This window comes from Hypanus sabinus, chromosome 6 (assembly GCF_030144855.1).
Source record: "Hypanus sabinus isolate sHypSab1 chromosome 6, sHypSab1.hap1, whole genome shotgun sequence".
Classification (NCBI taxonomy): domain Eukaryota; kingdom Metazoa; phylum Chordata; class Chondrichthyes; order Myliobatiformes; family Dasyatidae; genus Hypanus; species Hypanus sabinus.
The window spans coordinates 35680862-35707181 of NC_082711.1; the positions used below are offsets into that span (position 1 = coordinate 35680862).

The 26320-nt window shown below is 41.9% G+C and overlaps 1 long non-coding RNA gene across 1 annotated transcript in view; it reads left to right on the top strand.

The window, feature by feature from the left end:
• Nucleotides 1–239: 239 nt before the first annotated feature.
• LOC132395398 (uncharacterized) overlaps nucleotides 240–26320 on the top strand; it is a 43686-nt gene continuing 17605 nt past the window's right edge. The window contains exon 1 of the long non-coding RNA XR_009512599.1: nucleotides 240–354. This is a non-coding gene — a long non-coding RNA (uncharacterized LOC132395398). The remainder of the gene's footprint in view (nucleotides 355–26320) is intronic.

Sequence of the window (26320 nt, forward strand, 5' to 3'; positions counted from 1 at the left end):
TGTATCACTTCACCCTTATCTGGTTTGAGCTCAATCTGCCAATTCTCAGCCGGGTCTGCATCTGGTAAGTGTCCTGTCGTAACCTAGGGCAACGTTCTACACTCTCCACAGCTCCACCAACCCACTTCCACTTCCACTTCCAAACTTAGTAATCCACTTTCTCATCCAAGTTATTAAAAAATAACTTGGTTGCCACGGCAGCACAGTGGTTAGCGTGACACTATTACAGTTGATAGAGTTCCAGAGGTCGGAGCGCAATTCCAGCACTGTTCTATGTATGTCTATGTATCTCCTCCCTGTGGAATGCATGGGTTTTCTCTGTAGCTTCTGTTTCTGAGTCCAAAGACATACCAGGTAGGTTAAGTGGGCATTGTAACTTGTCCCGTGATTAGTTTAGGGTTCATCGGGGTTTCAGGGTGGTGTGGCTCAAAGGGCCAGAAGGGCCTACTCTGTACTGTATCAGAAAATAGAATAAATAAATAAATAAATCACAAAGGGCAAGTGTCCCAGCACAGGTCCCTGCATAACACCACTGGTCACTGGCCTCCAGTCAGAATATACTCCATCTACTACCACCCTCTACTAAATTATTTTAGAAGTGTTTAGGCTGATTGGAGGGAAGTACAAGGATGATGTCAGAGGTAAATCATTTAGACAGAGAGTGGCGAGTCCACAGACCTGCCTGCCAGGCAGATACATTAGGGCACTTAAGAAACTCTCAGATCATAAAATTGGACGGTTACATAGAAGGAACGGGTTAGATTGATCTTAGAGTAGGTTAAAAGTTTGGCACAACATCATGGACCAAAGGGCTTGTACTCTTCTTGTAATGATCTACAGTATGTTCTATATTGAGAGCTCAAAAATGGCTGGAGAAAGAACAGATCCCTGTAGTGTCCAAAAGATTAATTGATGTGTGGAGTCAAGCCATTCTCATTTCGATATGTCAATCCATGCCTCCTCTACTGTCGCGATGAGGCCACACTCAGGTTGGAGGAAAAACACTTTTTATTCCGTCTGGGTAGCCTCCAACTTGATGGCCTGAACATTGATTTCTCAAACTTCTGGTAATGCCCCCTCCCTCTCTTTCATCATTCCCCATCCCTTTTCCCCTCTCTCAACTTATCTCCTTGCCTGCCCATCGCCTCCCTTTGGTGCTCCTCCCCTCTCTTCTTTCTTCCATGGCCTTCAATCCTCATCTTTCAGACTCCCCCTTCTCTAGCCCTGTATATCATTCACCAATCAAATTCACAACTTCTTACTTCATACCTCCCCCTCCTGGTTTCACATCACTTTCTGTTTCTCTCTCCCGTCCTCCAACATATAAATCTACTCCTCAGCATTTTTTTCATCATCCTGCCAAAGGGTCTCAGCCTGAAATGTTGACTGTAATTTTTTTCTATAGATGCTGCCTGGCCTGCTGAGTTTCTCCATCATTTTGTGTGTGTTGCTTGGATTTCCAGCATCTGCAGATTTTCTCTTAATTGAACTTCTAAACGAATACTTTTTGCCTTTATTCTCCCTGTATTCACCAAGGAGAAGAACATGGAAAGTAATGAGTTCAGGTCAGATATATTGATTATTTGGACCATGCAGTTATTAAGAAAGTGAAAGTTTAGATATCTTGGGATGCATAAAGATGGATAAATCCCTAGGGCCAGGTGAGATCTATCCCCAAATTGTGTGGGAAACATGGGAAAATATTTCTGGGGAATCGGAGATGGTGATTTTTGCAGTTTTGGAAGCCATAGGCGAGACACTAGAAGACTGGAAGGTAGCTGATGTCATTTTATTATTTAAAAATGAGTAACCAGAGTAATGATGGTGATGCACCATCAATAACTCTTGGAGACGGGAGGCAAAAGAGAAGCTTTTATTAGTTGCAAACGTGACCACGACATCTTGGAGGCTGACGGAGGAGCAGTGCCTCCAATCGCCTTTATACAGGGGTCTGTGGGAGGAGCCACAGGAGCAGTCAGCAGGGGGCGTGTCCAGACAGGTATACATAGTTTACCACAGACAGGTCAGTGAGCCTTATAACAGTGGTATGAGCAGCATAGGGTTATCTTGAATAAACACATAAAACTATACACATCCTTCCTATTGTTTGCTTCTTTTTCAGCAAATGTGACTAACATTTCAGATAATATGTTGTTGGTTGAAGTGGCCCTAAGGAACAGGCAGATGGTTTTTCATGAAAAGAAATGTCAGGCTTGAGGCTGACTCAAATCAAGCATGATTGCTGTAACAAGATTCTTTTCATTTCCCTAAATTTCCTATGTTGCTCTGAAATGAGACGATACTTCTTGACGTGAAAGCAGTTTATCCAAAATGAAACCGCAAAATCTGCATCAAAATATATAGCAAAGTTTCACTGCTTCTGAGCTTAGGGTGAAGCATGAATGAATGATTCCAATAAGAATCTCCTCTTGGGACAAGTGGCATATGTAAACCCTGAGCATTTCTATTTCCCATTCTTATAACATTTTGCAGAACAGCTGTTCAACATCTTTATTGATTTTACTCTACAAAAGCAAGAAAGTACCAATGCTGTTTGACATATTATCTGTTTACCCCTTTGTGAGGAACGAGTAATAAGATCTTGTTCTATTTCTTATTTGTTTCACCTGGGTAGATTGTGATGGTATTCTACCCAGCTGACCATGAAGTTCCAAACTCAAATGACGATGTTAATCCCTATTGGATATAGATAGCCATGAGTACTCTCATCAGAGGGAAATTATACTGTAATACTCAATCATCAAAGGCTAGTTAACTTCCCTGTTTATTCTCCATGGAGAGTTTAGTTGCCAATGCCAGCTATTCGAGTGGTGGGTCCCTTCTCCTAATAAGGAAAGAAACTTCCAGGTTAAAAAGTAGATTAAAGTACAGTTATTTTCAGTGATACATGTTTAAATCCAAATAACACTTGAAACACATCTAAAACTCATAGACTTAAACTTTTCCAAATCACCAACTATCTCTAAAACGCATAACATTCCTTAAACATACAGGACAAAACATAAAGAATTTCCAAAGCATAAAGGATGACAGATTTTAGTACAGGTTTGGGTTGAGCCCACTAGGGGAAGGTAGATCTGGACTGGGTGTTGTAAAATGAATCAGATTTGATTAGGTATCATAAGGTAAATGAACACCTAGGAGACAGTGATCATAATATGATAGAATTCATTTGCAGCTTGAGAGAAAGAAGGTAAGGTCAGAGGTACCAGCAACACAGTGGAGTAGCGGGAATTATGGAAACCTATGAGAAGAACCGGCTAAAGTTGATACGGGGTGACAATCAGGGATGACAGCAAAACAGCAATGGCTGGAGATTCTGGGGGCAATTTAGAAAGCACAGGATATATGGCAATAAAGAGGAAGGAATATTCTAAAGGGAGGATGCAGGAACAATGACTAACAGAGGAAGTTAAAGATAACTTAAAAACAAAAGTAAGGGTACATAATATGGCAAAAATTAGGGAAGTTAGAGGATTGGAAAGCTTTTATAAACCAACAGAGGCAACTAAAAAGCATTCAGGAGAGAAAAGATGAACTCTGAGGATTGGCCAGCCAATAATATAAAAGAGTATAACAAAGTTTTTATCAGATAGATAAATAGTAACAGTTATAATGGAGTGAGGACAAAGAAATGTCAGACAAACTTAATAAGTATTTAGTGTCTGTCTTCACTGTGGAAGACACTAGCAGCCAGAAATTTGAGAGAATCAGAAGAGAGAAGTGAATGGATATTACAGACCAGTTAACCTGTTCTTTAGTTACTGGGAAGATGTTATGATCCATTATTAAGGATAAGGATTCGAGCTACTTAGAGGCACATGATAAAGTAGGCCAAAGCCAGCAAAAGCTTTTGGAATTCTTTGAGCAAATAACCTACAGGATAGACAAAGGAGAGACAGTGAATATTGTTTAGTTGGAATTTCAGAGGGCCCTTGACAAGGTGCCATGTATGAGGCTGCTTGACAAGAAAAGAGCCCCTGGTGTTACATGGAAGATACAAACATGGATAAAAGATTGGCTAACCAGCAGGAGGGAAACAGTAGGTATAAAGGGGACATATTCTGGTTGGCTGCCAGTGATTAGTGGTGTTCTCCAGGACTTGGTATTGGGACCACGTCTTTCATATTATATACCAATGATTTGGATGGCAGAATTGGTGGCTTTGTGCCCTAGTTTGCCGATGATACCAAGATAGTCTACATATGGACTTAAATTGGTAGAATCGGCAAAAAAGTGACAGATGGAGTATAGTTGAGGGAAGTGCATGGTCATGCATTTTGGTAGAAGGAATAAATGCATAGACTATTTTCTAAACAGGGAGAAAATTCAAAAATCAGAAGTACATAGGGACTTGGTAGTCCTTGTGCAGGATTCCCTAAAGGTTAACTTACAGTTTGAGTTGGTGGTAAGCAAGGCAAATGCAATATTAGCATTCATTTCAAGAGGACTAGAACATGACTACAAGGATGTAATGCTGAGTCTTTATAAAGCATTGATTAGAACACACTTGGAGAATTATGAGCAGTTTTGAGTCCTTATCTAAAAAAAGATGTGCTGGCTTTAGAGAGAGCCTAGAGAAAGTTCACAAGAATGATTCTGGGAATGAAAGGGTTAATATCCAAGGAGCAATTGATGGGTCTGGGCCTGTACTTGCTGTAATTTAGAAGACAGAAGGGGTATCACATTGAAACCTGTCGAATATTGAAAGGCCTAGATAGAGCGGATGTGGAAAAAATATTTCCTATGCTGGAGGATCCAGGACAAGATAGCACAGCTTCAAAATGGAGGATGTCCATTTAGAAAAGAGATGAGGAGAAACTTATTTAGCCAGAGGGCAGTGTATCTGTCGAATTTATTACCACAGACAGCTGTGGAGGCCAAGTGATTGGGCATATTTAAAGCAAAGTTTGATATATTATTATCCTGCTTGGTGGCACAGTATCAGCGCCAGACTTTGGAGCAAGTTCGAATCCAAGTTGGGTTGAGCGTCGAGCTAGCAACTCAGCCTCATAAAAGCAAGAATAGCTTGCTATTGGTAACACGGTCATGACAGTGCCCTGATAACTGCACTGCCGAGTTAAGGGCCATTCTTAGTTTTCTAGATATATTATTGATTAGCCAAAGCATCGAAGGTTACAGGGAGAAAGTAGGAGAATGAGGCTGAGAGGAATAATAAGTCAGGCATGATGGAGTGGAAATTCAGACTTGATGGGCCAAATGATCTAACTCTACTCCTACCTTTTATGGCCTTATGGACACAGAACAGGGTGGCATTCAATTCATCAAATCCAGGCCATCCCGTTACTCCAATAATTTTCCGTGTAATCCATTCTCCACATACTCCATCATCTCTCCCAGATCCTACCACTCACCTATGCACTGCTGCTGATTGGAATGGCCAATTAATCTGCTGTCTGTATATCTTTTCAATATGGCACACAACCAGAGTACCTGGGGGAAACACGTGAGGTTGTAGTGTGAACATACAAAGTCCCCACTGACCACACAGAGGTTTCTCCTGAACCCAAGTCATTCTTATTAGAAGACAGCAACTCTACTAGCTGCACTATCCTGCCACCCTCCATATTCTCAGTTACTAAGTACATTCAAGCCTGAAATCAAAACATTTTTGTACAGTAAATGGATCAATCAGTGTGAGGATCAGGTGGAATTTGGATAATGTGGAGGAACAGCTATGACCATGAAGAATAATCTGGAGGGCTCGAGATGCCACTTGGCTACTCTTGCCTCTATTTCTCACGTATGAATATAAAGGAGCGAATAGATGAACTCTTCATCTCCCAATCTACCAACTGTGGCTCTGGCACATCATTTTTCTCTCTGCACTACGTATTCTCTCTGCCTGCAATCTTATATTCTGCATTCTGATTTTATTTTCTCTTTTTACTATTTCAGTGTACTAATGTATGACAAGATCTGTCTGGCGAGCATGCAAATCAAAGGCTTTTCATAGTATCTTAGTACATGTGATAATAATAAACCAAAACCAATATAAAATAACTCATACTGTCAAATCCCACCTGATGTGAATAACCAAATGGATTTTCTCTATAGATATATACATCTACACATGACTAACACAGCAAAGTTCAAATTGAGTCTAAACTAAGATGTACTGGACATTTTTTCTTTAAAATTTTTTATACCCAATGTTATGCTAAAATTATTGAATATTGAGCCATATGTTACATGTGGCTGCTTTATTATGTACATCTTTATATCATATGTAGCGGCTACTGAATCCTTGTTCATGGTCTCCCGTTGCTGCATCACATCCACTTTAACGTTCAATGTGTTCTATGTTCAAAGATGCTCTTCTGCACACCACTGTAGTAACATGTGGTTATTTAAGTTACTGTCACCATCCTGTCAGCTTGAACCAGTCTGGCCATCTCTCTCTGAAGCCCGCAGAACTGCTACTCACTGGATGTTTCTTTTTCATTTGTTTCTCACACCATTCTCTGTAACCACTCGAGACCGTTGTGCGTGATAATCCCAGGAGATCAGCAGTTTCTGAGATACTCAAACCACCCTGTCTGGCACCAACAATTATTCCATGGTCAAAGTCACTTAGATCGAATTTCTTCCCCATTCTGATGTTTAATTTGAACAAGAATGGAATCTCTTGACCATGTCTGCATGCATTCCATTGAGTTGCTGTCATATGATAGACTGATTAGATATTTGCTTTAATGGGCAGGTGTATGGGTGTACCTAATAAAGAGCCATAATGCATGCATACTGTATCAGAATTAAAGATCTCAAATGGACAGAAACAGGAAATATTTATCTGTGAAATCAAAACTAAAACTATACCAAAGCCATCTGTAAAATTACTTGACTACTTTTCTTTAACTATTTATTTAACTTCCACATGGAAGGTTAGTTGAGAAGGTTCAGTCGTTAGGTATTAATACTGGAGTAATAAAATGGATTCAACAGTGGCTAGATGGGAGATGCCAGAGAGTAGTGGTGGATAATTGTTTATCGGGATGGAGGCCGGTGACTAGCGGGGTGCTTCAGGGATCTGTTTTGGGCCCAATGTTGTTTGTAATATACATAAATGATCTGGATGATGGGGTGGTAAATTGGATTAGTAAGTATGCCGATGATACTAAGGTACGAGGTGTTGTGGATAATGAGGTGGGTTTTCAAAGCTTGCAGGGAGATTTATGCTGGTTAGAAGAATGGGCTGAATGTTGGCAGATGGAGTTTAATGCTGAGAAGTGTGAGGTTCTACATTTTGGCAGGAATAATCCAAATAGAACATACAGGGTAAATGGTAGGGCATTGAGGAATGCAGAGGAACAGAGAGATCTAGGAATAACAGTGCATAGTTCCCTGAAAGTGGAGTCTCATGTAGATAGAGTGGTGAAGAAGGCTTTTGGAACGCTGGCCTTTATAAATCAAAGCATTGAGTACAGAAGTTGGGATGTAATATTAAAATTGTACAAGGCATTGGTAAGGCCAAATTTGGAATATTGTGTGCAGTTCTGGTCACTGAATTATAGGAAAGATATCAATAAATTAGAGAGAGTGCAGAGACGATTTACTAGGATGTTACCTGGGTTTCAGCAATTAAGTTACAGAGAAAGGTTGAACAAGTTAGGTCTCTATTCATTGGAGCGTAGAAGGTTGAGGGGGGATTTGATCGAGGTATTTAAAATTTTGAGAGGGATAGATAAAGTTGACCTGAATAGGCTGTTTCCATTGAGAGTAGGGGAGATTCAAACGAGAGGACATGATTTGAGAGTTAGGGGGCAGAAGTTTAAGGGAAACACGAGGGGGTATTTCTTTACTCAGAGAGTGATAGCTGTGTGGAATGAACTTCCTGTAGAAGTAGTAGAGGCCAGTTCAGTTGTGTCATTTAAGGTAAAATTGGATAGGTATATGGACAGGAAAGGAGTGGAGGGTTATGGGCTGAGTGTGGGTAGGTGGGACTAGGTGAGATTAAGAGTTCGGCACGGACTAGGAGAGCCGAGATGGCCTGTTTCCGTGCTGTGATTGTTATATGGTTATATGGTTATTTATTGTATTAGGTGACCTCACCTACAGTGAGAATGTGAGTTGCTCCTTCCTATGAGATGGATAGATTAGCCAATGCCTTGATTCATGTCTTGTTGTGCCCATTGCTTGAGTGGCTCATGATTGCAGATGTGAGACTAGATTCTGACTCAATAATGTTGTTCATTATATTCACAATGGTTAAGTATGAGTAGCAAATACTTAGAAAATTAATTCAATACAGCTTCAAAATGTTCTAGATAAAAGATGAACAATTAATGGCCAACAGTGAATTGATCACCATATAAGAATTATGAGTTTGTACATTTAAATTATCTGTCTATCTTTCACTAAAACTAACAGCATGATCAAAAACCCTAACTACCCCAGACAGTCTTCCTTCTCTCCTCTCCAATCATGCAAAAGGTACAAAAGCCTGAAAGTGCATACCACAAGGATTACGAACTGGTTGTGTTTTAAGAAGGAGGGCGTCACCTTCTAATCATCAGCTATTCAAGTAATGGGCACTTGGTCCAAAATGTTGCCTGTTGATTCATTTCCATAGTTGCAGCCTGACCTGCTGAGTTTCTCCAGCAATTTGTGTGTTTTGCTCTGTTATAAGACTATTGAATTGTTCCCTGATATGATACAAGGACTCTTCATTTCACAATCTACCTGATTATGATATTGCACCTTATTATCTACCTGCATCGCCCTTTCTTCAGTATACTGCTGGTGTTTTTCTTTGTTCTATCTCAATGCACTGTGTAACATGACAAGCTTTTCACTGTGGCTTGCTACAACAGGCGATTGATAAGTTTGTGGCCTAAGGTAGAAGGAGATGAGTTATACAGCTCTCGTTGCATGTACTTGCAGGTCAGCTCTTTGAGTGATTATGTAGAAAGTTTGAAGTTAATAACACATCTCCTTCTACCTTAGGCCACAAACTTATCAATCATCCCTGCTGTGGACAATTTCTGGACGTCCAAGATCAGTATGCTCTACGACCACTGGACTAAGTGTGTAAATGTAGGAGGGGACTATGTTGAAAAATAAATGTGCTAGGTTTTCTAAAATTGACTCCTTCTACCTTAGGCCATGAACTTATCAATCACCCCTTGTAGATGACAGTAATAAACCAATATCAATCCAGTTCAGAATCAGAATCAGCTTTATTATCTTAAAAAGTGTTGTTTTGTGGCAGCAAATGCAATCGATAAAAAAAATAATTGTTATGAGATACACCCAACCATGTCAGCTTCTGGGGTTTAGACGCTCTAACTCTGTAGAGTATGAACAGATTGTGTGGGCCATTTAAAGGTTTAGGACTGCCCCGCTAATTAGCAATCATGCTTTGGACACCAAGAGTTGAGTATTTAACAAGCACCTGAATGGATCCTCAGTGCTCGATTGTAAACCCATGCAGAGATATCGTCTAACGTTTTGTCTTGTGCTCAGTTCATGATCTAGTTTTATTCCATGTCTTGATCCTAGCCTCAGATAGTCCAACATTTGGGTCCAAACCATCCTCATCATGGACTCTCATCACAGTACGACTGAGCCAGTATAGACCCAGCAGGATATCAGAGTCTTTCGTGCACTCTGGCACAGCGAGAGGATTTCCAGACAGAGCCTGGAGTTACACGACCTCTAGGTAGTCATTTGTCAGCTTTCACAACGAGGAAGCCAGAGTCACTCAGGAGCCAACAGGGTGGACGGTCAGCTGCCAACTATGCTATCTTATCGAGTTTCGGACCTTAGCTCAAGGGAGTGGCTGGAACAGGGAGGCCTTGTCCCGTCTATACTGCCATGGACTCAGAGACAAACTGAAGGATGCCCTCTCCACAGGAGAGCCAGCAAAGGACTGAAAGGTTCTGGTTGACCGGTCCATTCATCTCGATAAGGTTCTGGTTGGCCAGTCCATTCATCTCGATAGTCATCTGGCAGAGCGCAAGTCGGACTACATCAAGTGGTTGGTGACAGCTAGCCTGAGCCTGGTCTCAAAGCATCGTAGTTCCACCAACCACCCCCCACCCCAACTCCTCTAGTCACCCCAATCGCGGACCATGACCTGCCTGTCTGCTGTTCAGGACTCAGTTGCACCCATGCCGATCGGGCTAGACTCCCTGCCGGTGAGAGGTTCCACCGTCGGAGTCAAAGTTGCTGCTATTACTGCAGGGAGGGAGACAGATCAAAGACTGTCCTATGTTGGGAGGACTGGTGGTGGCAGCTACTACTCCCGATCCCAATTCTGGTTTTATGCTGAAGGTGGAGATCACCTGGGATAAGAACCAGAGGCAGGTGAGGACTTCTGGAGACCTAGTCCTAGCCTCAACAACAGACAGACCAGTCCCAGCCAACGGGATTGTGTGTGTCCCAACCCTGTATAGTTGGGACTGCATGGGATCGAGAGAGAGGGAATCTCTAGTTCACAAGAAGGCCAAGCAGACTGGAACACTTGCAGCCAAGGCCGAAGAATCCAGCCTTGAGGTCTTGAGGAAAGGAAAGATTCTTATACGCAATTCCTTGAAACCTATTCCTGGAGGGGCAAAGACCATTTCTAATGCCTCACTGCCATCGCCTGAGGATACAAACAAGGATATGGACTCTGATTTGGCCACAGTTTCTGTAAATACATTTGATGAACCTAGGGAGGGGGTTCTGAGGACTGTTCAATCACCCCTGCCACTTTAGAAGCCTCAGGAGTCATCTTTGAAGGAAGGTCTGGAGAAGATTACAACACTCAAACTGGTCAAAATCCCTTCCATGTACAAGGACTTGGAAGAGGACTTTCGCAAGGGAAAGGCTTCGACTCTTCCACCGCACTGACCCTATGACTGTGCTATAGACCTGCTGCCTGGTCCTTGCATTCCAAGGGGTTGATTGTATGCACATTCAGGCCCAGAGAGAAGCGCAATGGAGGATTATATAAAAGAGGCTCTTGCTACAGGCTTGATTCAGCCATCCACTTCACCTGCCGGCACCAGCTTCTGTTTCCTACAAATGGTAGATTGGAGCTTACAGCCATGAATCATTACTGTCTTCAACTCATGAATATGGCCTTCAAAGATGTTCCAAGGGGCAAGCATATTCACAAAGCTAGGCCTGCAGAGTGCATACAGCTTGGTCTGTGCAAAGGAGAGTGATGAGCAAAAAATCACATTCAATATACCGATGGGGTACTATGAGTACCTGGTTATGCTCTTTAGTCTTGTGAATGCTCCAGCAGACTTCCCGGCCTTCATAAATGACATGTTCCAGGATACTCTCCATAAGTAGGCCTTCCTAATTTTCTCAAAGTCCATGGAGGTGCACGTCACTCATGTCAGGGACATAAGAGACTTCTGGACCGTGGACTTCATGTCAAACTGTAGAAGTCCGAATTTCACGTGAAGACCATTTAATTTTTGGGTTTCATTACCTCCAATGGCAATCTCAAGATGGACCCTACCAACACCCAGGCAGCCAGAGACTGGCCACAACCATCCAGTGTCAAACAAGTCCAATGATTCCTGGGGTTTTCAATTTTTTTTTCCAGAAGTTCATCATTAGCTTCAGCTCAGTGGCAGCTCCGCTAATAGCATTAACTTAGAAATCCACGGACACTTCTGGCTGGTCTACCAAGTCGGAGGCTGCTTTTGTAGAGTTTAAACAGGGATTCACATCAGCTCCCACCTTAGTTTCTCTGAAACCGGTCCTCCCTTCATCATAGAGGTGGCTACCTCAGACATTGGAGTGGGTGCAGTTTTGTCTCAATGGTCACCTTCGGAAAGTAAACTGAACCCACGTGCATTCTTCTCCAGGTGGCTATCCCTGGCAGAGAGAAATATGAAACTGGGAATCAGGAGCTTCTTAGAGAAGTTAGATTTGGGGGAATGGCAATACTGTCTAGAGGGGACCAGGAACCCTTTTATCGTTTGGACAGACCACAAGAACCTGCTTTATATTCAGGAGGGCAAGAGACTGAAACCCAGATAAGACAGGCGGTCTTTGTTCTTTGACCACTTTAATTTTATCCTGACCTATCAACCGGGGTCAAAGAACCAGAAACCAGGTGCTTTGTTGTGTCACTTTGACAAACCTGAACAAGAAGAGTATCCTACCACCATCTTGCCTCAAGTTTAAAGTGGTAGCTCCAACTTGTTGGGGAATCAATGCTCTTGTTCGCAAAGCCCAAGTGCAAGGGGAGATTCCTAAGAACAGTTCTCTGGATCAGCTGTTCGTTCTAAGCTCCGTCCGCCCTCAGGGTCTCCAATGGGGATGTTCATCGAAAATGACCACTCACCCAGGGATTGCCAAGATCCTCGAGTTTATCAAGAGAAGGTATTGGTGGCCCGGAATGATGAAAGTGGTTTGGCAGTACATGCAGGCATGTGAGGTGTGTGCTCGGAGCAAGAAGCCCTGTACCCGAACTCAAGGACTCCTTCACCCTTAACTGTTCTGTAAAGACCATGGGTTCACATCTGCAAGGACTTTCTTATGGGTCTTCCACCATCCAAGGGGAAGACTGTCATCATTATTGATCAGTTTTTGAAAGCCTGCAAGTTCTTTGCCTTGGATAAGTTACCGTCTGCAGCAGAGAGACAGCCTAAATTGTCTTGGACCAGATCTTCGGGATCCATAGATTCCCGATGGACATTTTCTCAAATCATAGTCTACAATTCACATTACATTCCTGGAGGGCATTCTGGATACTGATTTGGGCAAGTCTTTCCCCTGGGTTTCACCTGCAGTTCAGACACTCTAACTCTGCGGAGTATGGATAGCTGGATCATTCTGCTAATCAAGGTTCAGGATCATTCCGCTAATCGGTAATCATGTTTTGGGTGCCAAGAATTGAGTATTTAAAAAGCACCTGCACAGAGCCTCAATTCTCAGCCACAAGCGCTACCAAAGATATTGTCTAGCATTTTGCTTTATGCTCATACTCCCGCATTTGGGTCCAAACCATCCTCGTCAAGGACTCTTGCCTCAATAATATGTTGCAGAAAGAAACATTTATGAATAAATAGTTTGATACACTCAGTGGCCACTTTATTAAATATAGTTGTATACCTGCTCATTAATGCAAGTATCTAATTAGCCAATCACATGGCAACAACTCAATGCATCAAAGCATGCAGAAATGATCAAGATGTTCAGTTGTTGCTCAGAATGAGCATCATAGTGAAGAAATGCGGCCAAAGTGACTTTCTGGATGATTGTTGGTGCCGGTTGGGGTAGTTTGGTTATCTCAGAAACTGCTGATCTTCTGGGATTTTCACATGCGACTGTCTCTAGAGTTTACAGAGAAAGGTGCAAGGAACAAAAGAAACACCCAAAGCGACATATCTGAGGGTGCAAGTACATTGTTAATGAGAGAGGTCGGACTGTAAAAATGAGTAATTCAAATAACCACACATTACACCAGTGGCGTGTGGAATAACAAATTTGTAAGTACAGCACATCAAATCTTGAAGGGAAAGGCAACACGAGTGAATCTGCAGATGCTGAAAATAAATAAAAAACACAAAATGCTGGCAGAACTCAGCAGGCCAGACAGCATCTATGGGAGGAGGTAATAATGACGGTAGTAACAGTAATAAAAACCCTCCTGATGAAGGGTTTTGGCCCAAAACGTCGTCACTACCTCCTCCCATAGATGCTGTCTGGCCTGCTGAGTTCTGCCAGCATTTTGTGTTTTTTAAATCTTGAAGTGAGTGGGATACAGCAACAGAAAACCAGGAACGTACAGAAATATACCCAATGGCTACTTTATTAAGTACCTCCTCTACCTATTAAAATAGTCAATGAGTGTAGATAAATAAAAGGATAGATAAACAGATGGATTGATAGATACATAGACAGGTAGAAGTTAGAAAGATAGTGCAAAAAGAAAGCAAAATAGTGAAGTAGTGCTCACAGGTTCATGGACTATTCAGAAATATGTTGGTAGAGGATAAGAAGTTGTTCCAAAAGTACTGACTGTGTGTCTTCAGGCTCCTGAATCTCCTTGATGATGGTAAGAGCATGCCTGGGTTGTGGAAGTAGGTCCTTAAAGATGGATGTCCTTGCTGGTAGGAGTTCTTAATAGCAATCCAATTCCAATTGCTTGCCTACTGGTTGGTATTTAAATTATTGAATCATTCAAGAGATGTTAGCTTTTCAGGCTGAGCCAGTACCCCATTGCTCTTGAGAAGGTGATGGTGAGCTGCCTTTTGGAAGTTGTGGAGTTGTGTAGTTGTGGAGGTGAGAGTATGCACACAATACTGTGAGGGAAGGAGTTCCAGGACTTTGATGTAGCAGTGGTGAAGGAACGTGTCAGGATAGTGTGCGACTTAGAGGGCAACTTCCAGCTGATAGTGTCCCATGCTTTTGTGGTCCTAGCTGCTGTAGGTCATGAGTTTGGGAAGTGCTATTGGTGGGCTGTTATGCTACATCCCATAAGTGGTACAAGCTACTGATGCTGTGTGTTGGAGGTGAAGTGAGTGAATGTTGGTTGGTGGAATGTCTGTCAAGTGTGCTGCCACAGCTTGTGTGATGTTGAGCTTCTTGAGATTTGTTGAAGCTGCACTTATCCAGGCAAGTAGAGGGTATTCCATCACACTCCTGACTGGAGCCTTATAGATGGTGAACAGGCTTTGCAGTATCTGCAGGTGAGTTATTTACCACAGGATTCCTACCACTTGATCTGCTCTTGCAGTCACATTCTGAATGTAGGTAAGTTTCTGATCAATGGTAAAACCCGGAACATTAATTGTGGGAGATTCGGTGACTGCAACGACATTGAATTTCACGGGCTGAAAGTTGTTTTTTCTCCCGATAGTTAATTTTGTTTGTTTCTTGTGTGGTGTGAACATCACCTGCCACCTATCAGCTTGGGCCAGCCATACTTAGATATGGGCTGGTTCGTTATCAATACCTGAAGAGTTGTGCAAGGTGCTAAATATTGTGAAAACATCGGTGAACATCCCTACTTCTCACCTTGTGACTGAAGGAAGGTTATTGAAGCAGCTGAAGATGCCTGGGTTTGGATCATCACCCTGGGGAGTTCCTGCAGAGATGTCCTGTGTGAGTGATGCTTTTCAAATAAAAAGGATTAATTCTCTGCAATGAAGCAAGTGATTGTGAAATAATTTTACTGGATTTCTGGCCACCGAATTTTGAGTGGGAGCCTGCTGTGACCACTTGGGGCCATGATGTTTAGATCAGTCTATTTGTAGTGCTTTTGCAGATGGATTTGCATTGCTTTGCCTATAAAAGCAGGAGATATTTCCACAACATGCAGGATTTCCCAGTGGCTAACAATTTTAATTCCAGTCCCATTGCTGTTCCAACATGCTGGTTCATGGCTTCTTCCACTAGCATGATGATGCTACTCTTAGGTTGGAGGAGCAACACCTCATATTCCATTTGGGTAGCCTGCATGAAAAATTTCTCTAACTTCCAGCAAATTTTCCTTTTTCCATTCCCTACCTTCGTACCTCGTCTCTTCTCCTCGCTGCCTATCACCTCCCCCTGGTACCACTCCATTTTACTTTTCTCCTATGGTCCACTCTCCTCTCCTATTAGATTTCTTCTTCAGCCTTCTACTAGCTTTTTCATCTATGACCTCCCAGCTGCTCACTTCATTCCCTCATCCCCCATCCACTTGGTTTCACCTATTACCTTCTAGTTTGCAGGCCTTCCCCTCTCCCCCACCTCCACTTTCTTATTCTGACTTCTTCCCTTTTCCTTTCCAGTCCTGATAAAGGGTCTTGGCCTGAAACGTCAACTGTTTATTCCCCCCCATAGATGCTGCCTGACCTGCTGAGTTCCTCCAACAATGTTATCGTTGAATTTAAACTTTTGAATTTTCAGTGGTAAGCTGCTTTTTGATGTTAGAGAACTAATATTATTTTCATTAATATGCTTCTAATCTTATTATTATCAAATCTTCCTAAATACACAGTAACAAGAACTGTTTTTTTTCAGTGCTGAGGAACCTTGGACACTGTTTAAAAGAAAGCATTCAGGATATGTAATTCCTGCACCGTGGAAAATATTCCATTTTACACACTGTTATTAGTTTCCAATGAAATGTGTGCAAAGTTTGTTAACACTGCATTAATGAAAATCCTGTCAGTGCAATGCCAGAACTCTGGGAGTAGCACAGATTAATTTCCTGTCCATTGTGCTCTTGTTGGCTTCAGATCTGTAGGGAAATGTGTGAACTCACGGATAAATTTGAAAACAAAGCAACCTAGCATGGGACCTCACTGACAGTCGCTTTCCCCCAATGTGCTTGGGAGTCACACACGGTACTGGGGCACTAAATATGGAGTACATTGCCTTAAAGCTGCCGTTGGAATATACTGTCAACTTCAGCTTCTGCTCTCAAACTCACATACTACTGAACATCAAACTCCCCAACCCACCCATTCAGTATAGCATATACTAGTTGAATTTCACCTTAATATGAGACTGATATTTTTACTTGTGTTTTCATGAGCAGAAGGATAAAAGAACTGAAATCTCACATGTTAATATCTGATTTCTAGTTGAGGTAAATATCTATTGCATTCACAAATCCAGCAAGTAGTTTGGCCATTCTTGGCATGAAAAGTTGAAAAGGATATATTTCATCAAAACCATGATATTCTCTGCCTTCTTTGGGATATGATGTACTAAGAAATCAGAACAACTTCTGCTAGTAGTGACTTGTTAAAATTTTACTTCAGACCAGGCGTGCCTTATGGTAAACTGGGAATGTCTGATGTTTGTCTTTTTATTTGAACTCAGCCAATAGGCTTAAACAGCAGTTGAGACTGATAATTAAAACCACTATCTTTTTTTTCTCAGCAGTTATCGGAATTCAGTCACTAATACATGAAACCAGTGAAAGATTTAATGAAGGGTAGATGTTTCTCAATGGGATAATTAGGTATATAATTACATAAATTATTCCCTGAAATATGATGAGGCAATGTCAATTTGAAATATTGGGCAAAGTGTGGGTGTATGTATCACAATGTAAGTGGTAAGGCAACCGTATGAACTGAAAATGACATTTGTCACACATAGGACGTTCTCTCCTCACCAGCTGCCATGTCCATACATTACAATGGAAATTGTTCATTAAAGGTATGTCCTGCGACCCAGATCTTTTACTCAGTAAAACAAAGAGAACACCCTGCAGCGAATTGCCAAGGGTGTGCATTAAGGGTGCTCAATAAGCTACCATTTTTTTGGTCAAATTAACTTTTCCATTTTTCATTTTTATTCAATTACTTCATGATGGAAACTCTCTTTTCAAAGAGATAAGTAGCAATCCCAGGTAGTGGGGTGGAGATACATCTTAATTAAAGGAGTTGTAAGGCATTCTTTCTGTCCACTAGCTGGCACGTTACCCTTGGGGAAGGTGTAGCACCTGCTTAGTCTCATCCCCCTCCCTCCTACCCCCCAAATTAGGGTCATGTGAAGCCATGGGAGCAGGTGATGTATGGTAGGTTGAGCTGCTGGTCCTGCTTATGAGACCACTGACACTAGGCAGGCAATCTCTGAAGTGTATTAATAGTGGCTGGGGTCACACATCTTGTGGAGACACTGCCCAGAAGGCGGCAAAGGAAAACCACTTCCGCAGAAAAGATGGCCAAGCACAGTTGTGGTCATGACCATGATCATCCATGTCATATGACACGGCACATAACGAACGAACGAACAAATGATGCAGCAGTCACTGGTCCCTTGACGTGTCCCATCCCAAAGTGACTTGAGATACTTGTTTATAAACTTGGAGGAGGAATCTAGCAACAGGAAAAGGTGCTGTAGGTGCTCACAAACATCCAGTTCCCTTCATCTCTGTGGTAGCCATTTAGCTTCCCTGGAGAGTGCTCTTTAAGAGCTGTCATGTTTCCTAATAGTCAGTATGCTAAAACCCAACAGCTGTGATTTCTGAAAGCTGCAGCTGTTAGAAACTGTGCAAGAAAGTCTTAGTTTATGACTCAGAGTGGAAACTGACCTATTGATATTTTCTGAGTAAAGATTTCCCAATTTCCTGATTGTATTTTAAGGTTAGCCCGGGTGACACACAGTCTTGTTTCATGCATCAAGCAATGACAAATCACAATTTTAAAATAAATACTGTTTTATTCAATGTGGGACATCTGTGATAATATACTTAGGTTTACATTTCAACCATTATTGAGGTAAATGTATGAGTCAAGTTATTGGTAACTACATAGGCCATGGCCATAGTAACATTGTCTCTCAGCATTTAAAAGGAGACATTATTGAAGATTAAAAATCAAAGTATACATCCAGTGGAACAGCACATTGTTATGTAAAATATCCAAGTACCCATCGACATTCTTCCTTTCTATTCTGCATCAAACCAAGAGCTCGCATTTGGTTGTGCAGACCACTACTGCCCTGAGTGTCCTTCTACAATACCAGATGAAGTGCCTCCTGTTACTGATGTTGTATTCCAGATTCATTCAATGATGCATTTGGAACTCAGAGTCACAACATTACTTCTGGTCAGTTAGAACGCTCATTTGTGAATTAGGTGAATCAGGTAAAGAATGGCTCTGACAGAAATTTATTCTATAATAGCATCCAATTACACAGATACTCCAACATACCGCAGGTGTTAATAACTATTGCTTATTGACTTAATGTTAAAGCACATTATAAGGCACTTTTTGAGAACACCAATGGAACTAGGTTTTAACACTGATGGCACCAAATAAGAACACACAATTGTCATGCTAATTCCTTAAGAGTTAATTCACTACATCGTTGCAGTGACAAAACTTTAAAAGCATTGACTTTAAAATCTTGAGCAGCAAAAATAAAAGTACATGGGTATCCTGTGGAATGGATAAGATGCTGAAGTGACCTTTGCACAACTGATAAATAATAAGGTCCATGGCAACACACATAAAATGCTGGAGGAACTCAGCAGGTCAAGCAGGATCCATGAAAATGAATAAACAATCGATGTTTCATGCTGAGAATAAGGTCTACAGATAAGATTGTAGTATCGGGGATCAGCAGTGGAAAGGGTGGGCAATTTCAAGTTCCTGGGTGTGAACATTTCTGCAGACATATCCTGAGCCCAACATATTGATGCAATTACAAAGAAGACACGACTGTGGCGAAATTTCATTAGGGGTTTGAGGAAAATTGATATGTCACTAAAGGCAGACACAAATTTCTATAGGTGTACCATTCAGAGCATTCTAACTGGTTGCATCATCATCTAGTATGGAGTGTCCACTCCAAAGTATCAGAAAAACCTGCAGTAAGTTGTAAACTCATCCAGCTCCAGCATGGGCACCAGTCTCCCCAGTATCGAGTACACTTTCTGTCAAACAGGTGGCATCCATAATTATGGACCCCCATCACCCAGGAAATGTCTTCTTCTCATTGCTACCATCAAGGAGGTTGCACAGGAGCCTGAAGATATACATTTAACTTTTCAGGAACAGCTTCTTTCCCTCCAATATGAGATTTCTGCATGGAAAATGAACGCACGAACATGACCTCACTATTTTTCCCTCTCTTTTTGCACTACTTTTTAAATTTATTTTTATATACATATCTATATATACTTTTTATTGTACTTTATATTTTTATTATTATGCATGGCAAAGTACTGCTGCTGCAAAACGACAAATTGCATGACATATGCCAATTATATTAACCTGATTTTGACACTGGTATCGCTTCCCGCTGGAGTTTTTGATGATTATTGTGTATGTATTGATGATCCCATAATCATGTTCTTCCCCAGATGTAATATCATCATTCTTTGCATCCACTCTGTTAAACGCTTGCATTCATTGAAAGACATCCATTAGGTCATCTGTTAGTCTTCTATTCCCAGTGGAAAGAGACTAGGTCTGTCAATCCTTTCCTGAGATATCCACCCTTGTATTTCTGGTACCATTCCTTGTAATTTTACTCTGCATCTTCTCCAGTGTTTCAACGTGTTTATTCTCCCTAAGATATTGGAGTGGATTGGCCTGAAAGAATTGATGGTCCCTTTACATATCATTTTCATCAAGTTAATATCCAGGTAGATGAAATAGCCTTATTTTTTCAATTTCCCTTTTTTTGTTGAGAAGTTGCAGGAACTGGGTGTCTGTGCCACCCTCTACAATTGGATCCTCGACTTCCTAACTGTAAGACCACAATTTGTGCGGATTAGTGATAACATATAACATATAGTGATAACCAGTGAGTCTTACTTCAGTGGTTGGTAATTATAGACCAGTGAGTCTTACTTCAATAGTTGGTAATTTGATGGAGAAGATCCTGAGAGTCAGGATTTATGAACATTTGGAAAGGTATAATATGATTAGGAATAGTCAGCATGGATATGTCAAGGGAAGGTCATGCCTTACAAGCCTGATTGAATTTTTTGAGGATGTGGCTAAACACATTGATGAAGGAAGAGCAGTAGATGTAGTGTATATGGATTTCAGCAAGGCATTTGACAAAGTCCCCCATGTAAGGCTTATTGAGAAAGTAAGGAGGCATGGGACCCAAGAGGACATAACTTTGTGGATCCTGAACTGGCTTGCCCACAGAAGGCAAAGAGTGGTTGTAGACGGGTCATATTCTGCATGGAGGTCAGTCACCAGTGGTGTGCCTCAGGGATCTATTCTGGAATCCGTACTCTTCCTGATTTTTTATAAATGACCTGGATGAAGAAGTGGTGGGATGGGTTAGTAAGTTTTCTGATGACAGAAAGGTTGGAGGTGTTGTAGATAGTGTGGAGGGCTGTCAAGGTTACAACGGGATATTGATAGGATGCAAAACTGGACCGAGAAGTGGGAGATGGAATTCAACCCAATTAAGTGTGAAGTGACTCATTTTGGTAGGTCAAATATGATTGCAGAATATAGCATTAATGGTAAGACTCTTGACAGTGTGGAGAATCAAACGGATCTTGGGGTCCGAGTCCATAGGACACTCAAAGCCGCTGCACAGGTTAACTCTGTGGTTAAGAAGGCATATGGTGTATTGGCCTTCATCAATCGTGGAATTGAATTTAGGAGCCGAGAGGTAATGTTGCAGCTATATAGGACCCTGGTCAGACCCCACTTGGAGTACTGTGCTCAGTTCTGGTCGCTTCACTACAGGAAGGATGTGGAAACCATAGAAAGGGTGCAGAGAGGATTTACAAGGATGTTGCCTGGATTGGGGAGCATGCCTTATGAAAACAGGTTGAGTGAATGCGGCCTTTTCTCCTTGGAGTGATGGAGGATGAGAGGTGACCTGATAGAGGTGTATAAGATGATGAGAGGCATTGATTGTGTGGATATTTTTCCCAGGGCTGAAATGGCTGCCACAAGAGGGCACAGGTTTAAGGTGCTTGGGAGGAGGCACAGAGGAGATGTCAGGGGTAAGTTTTTCACTCAGAGAGTGGCGAGTGTGTGGAATGGGCTGCCAGCAATGATGACGGAGGCAGATACGATAGGGTCTTTTAAGAGACTTTTGGATAGGTAAATGGAGCTTAGAAAAATAGAGTGCTATAGGTAACCCTAGTAATTTCTAAGGGTGGAACATGTTTGGCACAACTTTGTAGGCCGAAGGGCTTGTATAGTGCTGTAGATTTTCTATGTTTCTATGTTAACATATCCTCCTTGCTGATGATCAACACTGTCTCACCTCAGGGGTGCGTGCTTAGCCAACTGCTCTACTCTCTATATACAGTTGACCATGTGGCAAAACATAGCTGAAATACCATCTATAAATTCGCTGAGGATACAACCATTGTTGGTAGAATCTCAGGCGGTGACGAGAAGGCGTACAGGATTGAGATATTCCAACTAGTGGAGTGGTGCCGCAGCAACAACCTGGCATTCAACGTCAGTAAGATGAAAGAGCTGATTGTGGACTTCAGGAAGGGTAAGACGAAGGAACACATACCAATCCTCATAGAGGGATCAGAAGTGGAGAGAGTGAGCAGCTTCGAGTTCCTGGTCAAGATCTCTGAGGATCTAGCCTGGTCCCAACATATTGATGTAGTCATAAGGAAGGCAAGACAGTGGCTATACGTTGTTAGGAGTTTGAAGAGATTTGGCATGTCAACAAATACACTCAAAAACTTCTATCATTGTACCATGGAGAGCATTCTGACAGGCTGCATCACTGTCTGGTATGGAGGGGCTACTGCTGTTGTACTTCTGATTCTCTCACCACTCTTCCATCTCTGGGTCATCTATTCATTCTGCCTATTACTATGATTGATTCTTATGGAAGTTTTATCTTGATTTAGATTAATTCTGTTTTTATTTCTTTATAGCAGCATTCCTTGTTTCTGCTATTATTATAAACTCTGTGACGAGCCACTACTCAAACTTACCCATTTTTCTTTTCAATTTTTACTATTAGTTAAGGGCCCAAACGCTTAATACTCAGTCCTTTCTTTCTGTAGTCACTTCTTAGGAATCACTTCAGTATCTGTTTCTTCCCAATGCAAGGTTACCACTAGCCTCTCTATTTTTTCTGGTCATGGTTTCCAATCAGGTTTATTCACTTTAATAGGATTTATGGCTTTTTAAGCACTTGTTCTGTAATTCTGTTTGCTCTCTCGCCACTAGTGCATTTCAGACAAGGAAATCTGCCAACCTTACAAAATCTGGCATAAAATAAGCAAACCAACCAATGTACTAAATGTCCTGAGAGGGTGAACAAGCCAGCCAATTCAATGGCTATTGAAGACGAGCAATAAATGCTGAGCAAATCAGGCAAAAAAACAGAATAAATGAAAAAGAAGAATTCCTTTTTACTTTATTCTTACCGGTGCTCTCTTTGCCTATTCCATTAAACATTTAGTTTGTTAGTTCCTGTCAGATTCAGATTCAGCTAAGTTTATTGTCGTATACACCAAGGTGCAATGAAATTTGTTGCTTCCATAAAAATTCAAAATCTCAAAGTTCAGAGTTGATTTATTTTCTAAGTATGTATACTATATACGACCTTGAGATTCATCTCCTTACAGGCAGCAGCAAAGAAACTCAATAGAACCCTTTAGAAAAGAAGACTGACAAACACCAAATGTGCAAAAACAAAGGAACCAATTGTGTATACAATAAAAAGTAAGCAAATGTAATAGCATTCGGGACTAAAGTTCACGACAGTGTGTTCACAGCTGTGAAACCAGTCATCACCGCTGCCGATCCAGGAGCCCTTTACCTGCAGGCCTCTGTGCAGAGATGTGTAAACCTCACTGAGCAGTAAGCTGAACTGGACCGGGGGCTGAACATTTCAATTTGGACAAACACTTAAATCGGCCAAACCTCAGATCACTCCTTGCCCTCGGACCCGGGCCCTGCTGCTTCAATATGCTCCCGGGCCTGGGCCACGGCACTTCAATATGATCCCAGGCCTGGGCCCTGCTACCGCAACTCGGCCTGTGCCTGACCCTTCCCATCTGGCGTGAAGATCATAGATTAAATAGTTTTCATGGTAATAATAAATAAAACTAAAAATGCAATGGCAAGTAGAAAAACAATGGAATAGTGCAAAGTAAAGGAGTGCAGACTTAGATAGTGCAAAGAGTGAGGTGCTAAAGTAATGCTAAAGGAAGAAGTAAAACTAACGGTGTGAGAATGTGGTGGTACAGTTGGAAAGGTGATATAGGAGAAGTGATTGGTTTAGACATCTGATAGACTTGTATTCTTCTGTAAAGGGGATGACTAGGATGGCAGGCATTCTGGACACCCTGATGCAATACACATGAAGGTGGACTGCGTGGAAGGACGTGATGAGCTTATGATCCACTCGATTGCTAATTTAAAGCCATTGCCACCTCCCTTTTTCTACTAGGGCATGGACTCATCTCACTGGCACACCTCCCCCCAGTCCTTGTCTTTATTTGCCTCCTATTGCAACCACTACCTCTCTGGCTCAAGTCCCTATATGTAACTTACTTGCTCCGAGGTAGGATGAATAAACTTGATTCTTTGTGGAGATTTCCACAATGAAAGCATCTCCCTGGGAACCTTGTAGGCGATGAAGTAATCTTAAAGTGTGACCATTATTGTTAGCTGCAAACGCTGCAATTTCAGCTAAACCTGACAGAGCACCACGGGACATGGTCAGTTTTAACATTCTTGTTGTTGCCTTTACTTCCAGTGGAAACCTGGTGAGAATGAATTTATGAATATTCTATATGGTTTAATAAGCACCATATGGAGCCGTTGCTCATTAAAACATCAAGAGACTCCAGAGCATCATTTTCATTATCATATTCAGTTTCTTCATGCCAATGCACCTGTCATTGACTCCCATTGTACTGAATCTCTGATCCAAGCATAACATTTAAATATGAAATAACAACCTAATGCCAACAAATGACCTCTTTTTAAACTTCGTCTGCATTCAGTACATTAAACATCATTAAACAACTGCCAAAATTTCCTCCAGAAATCTATTTCTGATCAGCGAACTGCTGAACAGGGAAGAGAGTGCTTCAGTATATTCATTTGATCTGGTTTATCTAGGACATCTTTAAACCAACTAATTCCACCTCTCTGCAGACCAGCTGGAGGGGAACCAATCCTATCTATCAGTGTACTTTGTGTTACCAGGGTAACAGCCCAGGTTTCAGAAAGTACACAAAACATCTTTGCAGTTCGTCTAATATTCTAATCCACTGGCATTGACACAATGGGAAGGACATTCTTCAAACTGCTTGTATTTCCCCGGTGCTAACTAGCCCAAAAATGACATTCATTCTGACTTCAAGCAATTTGTCATTCTCGATAGTCGAGTGAGATATTAGAAGGATCCTAGCTCGGTATTTCCTGGGTCTGCAAGTACAGGACATAATCATGTTTATTATCATTGAAAAATGTTGTGAAATTTGTTCTTTTGCAGTAGCAGAACAGTGCAACATATCCAAAAATTGCTGTAAGTTAAAATAAGAAATATAAAAAATAAATAAGTAATGCCAAAAAGAGATAATAATAGTGAGGTATTTTTCATGGGTTCATGTATCATTTAGATCTGTTGGAGGATGAGAAGAAGCTATTCTTGAAATGTGAATGTGTGCATCTATGCCTTCAGACCTCCTGCCTGATAGTAGTAATGAGAAGAGGGCATGTCCTGGGTGGTGACAGTCATTAACGATGGATGTCCCCTTCCTGTGTCATCACCTTTGGAAAAAAGAGAAAATCTGCAGATGCTCGAACCTGAGCATCACACACAAAATGCTGGAGGAACCCGGCAGGCCAGGCGGCATCTAGGAAAAGCGTGTAATCGAACATTTCAGTCTGAAATCCTCTGGCAGGACTGGAATGTCAACTGTATTCTTTTCCTAGATGCTGCCAGGCCTGCTGAGCTCCATCACCCTTGGAAGATATCCTTGAGGCTGGAGAGGCTAGTGCCCATGTTGGACCTGGCTGAGTTCACAACCCTCTGCTGCTTTTCCCTATCCTGTGCATTGGTACTTTCACAATCAGACGGTGATGCAACCAGTCAGAATCCTCTCCATAGTGAACCCGTAGAAATCTATTTATTTTTGTTGATGTACCAATTCTCCCTAAACTCCAAATACAATCTAACCACTATCATGCCTTCTTTGTCATTGCATCAGTATGTTGGGCCGAGGATAGATCTTTGGAGATGTTAACACATAGGAACTTGAAGTTGCTTCCCCTTCCCACAATTGACTCCTCAGTAAGGACTTGCCAGGTTCCTCTGCCTGAAGTCCACAATCAAAATCTTGGTCTCAATGACGTGGAGTGCAAGGTTGTTCCTGCAGCATCCCTCAGCTTACCAATCTGTCTCACTCCTGTGCACATCCTCATCACCACCGCCCTCAGAGGCCGGGTACCCTGCAGTGAATGACTTACTTACTGGCCTCCCAAAACTACACTCTCTCCAACAGAAGTCAGGAGAGTGATGGAGGTATCATAGTGTCTGTGAGTCCAGGTCCAACATCATACAAGAAATTTAACATCATTGACAGCAGTGTAAGGTTTTGACTCATATTCCATCTATCACCTTCATCGTGGTCATATTATGACTATAGGGTCTGCCGTCTCCAACATAGTTCTTCTCTGCGCATTGTAGCACGTTGGGTGGTACCCTTGTTTTTTATGAGGTTGAGCTGCTAACTCAAAGCCCAGCCCAGCACAGATGGAAAGCGTACAAGAAGCCAGTTGGATTTGAACCCTGGGCCGCTCACCTTGAAGTGCAGTGCAGATGCCACAACACTGCCTGCCGGCTACCCCTCCAAAATGCTGTGAGGGTACTTGTGCTAAAACCGCTACCCAAACCTGTAATCTCTACC